The following is a 1,604-nucleotide window of genomic DNA, read 5'->3' on the forward strand; positions in this document are numbered from 1 at the left end:
AAAAAATTAGTTTATAAGCAAAATTTCATGTAAAAACGCATCTTCATAATTATTGAATAAATTATTTGTTTTTATAAATAAAAATTGGTTATTCAAAAATAAATTTTTTATAAGCAACAGGTAAGTTAAAAATAATTTAAAAACTAACGAATATAAATATTGAAACTCTATTTATTTTATATCTAAATGAATGGTAATTTTTCAAAAAAGCTCTCATTGACATAAGACCAGTTATTTTGACAGTTATTGTAGATATTTATATACATATGTGAAAAGAATATTTCATGAATAACGTTACTTTTGTGTCAGTTAAATGCAAATGATTTCAAAGTCTTTTTTTCGAAATTTGCATTTGATGATATGTGTCGTAATCTTTAGAAGTTACTTCATGCTGTGCAGTTTAACTTTAACTTTAAGAACAAACTAAAAAATAATGTACTTTACAAAGACATAAATATTGTAATACCAGCATTTTTGTTATATAAATATTGAAATTATATTGAACTACTGAATTGTAAATATAATCTTAGATAAAACAGGTACGAGTACAAACAGTGAACGAGTAGTTTTTTTTTCGTTCATATAATGTCTAGTAGATTCGCACATTTGTTAAACACTCAATGTCAGTAAAAACGACATGATTAAAATGCAATCGAAATCATTGTGACAGAGTTGACAGATGTCGAAAATAATTAGTGGGAAAAGGAACCCGCATTCTGTCATACCAGATTTTTCTACAGAAATGGATTTCATATACTGTCTACTTTTCCTAAAGAAATTGCTATATTAGAAGTACTCACGCACTGACTACTTTTGCTGCGGAACTGGTTCTTAAATTTTGAATACTTTTTCTATAGAAAAGGTACTCAGATTCTGACTACCTTTCCTATATTAAAGGTGTTCAGATTCGTTAGAGGCCTAGGTGTATTTCGCCGAATTTAATGTTCATACATATATAAACCTACTTTCTAACCAACCAACCAACCAACCAACCAACCAACCAACCAACCAACCAACCAACCAACCAACCAACCAACCACCAACCAACCAACCAACCAACCAACCAACCAACCAACCAACCAACCAACCAACCAACCAACCAACCAACCAACCAACCAACCAACCAACCAACCAACCACCACCACCAACCAACAACCAACCAACCAACCAACCAACCAACTAACTAACTAACTAACTAACTAACTAACTAACTAACTAACTAACTAATTAACTAACTAATTAACTAACTAACTAACTAACTAACTAACTAACTACTAACTAACTAACTAACTAACTAACTAACTAACTAACTAACTAACTACTAACTACTAACTAACTAACTAACTAACTAACTAACTAACTACTAACTACTAACTAACTAACTAAATAACTACTTACTAACTAAATAACTAACTAACTAACTAACTAACTAACTAACTACTAACTAACTAACTAACTAACTAACTACTAACTAACTAACTAACTAACTAACTAACTAACTAACTAACTAACTAACTACTACTAACTAACTAACTAACTAACTAACTAACTAACTAACTAACTAACACTAACTAACTAACTAACTAACTAACTAACTAACTAAC

This window comes from Lucilia sericata, unplaced genomic scaffold (assembly GCF_015586225.1).
Source record: "Lucilia sericata isolate MDLA Ls3-8-SP2 unplaced genomic scaffold, ASM1558622v1 Contig000986F_arrow, whole genome shotgun sequence".
NCBI lineage: Eukaryota > Metazoa > Arthropoda > Insecta > Diptera > Calliphoridae > Lucilia > Lucilia sericata.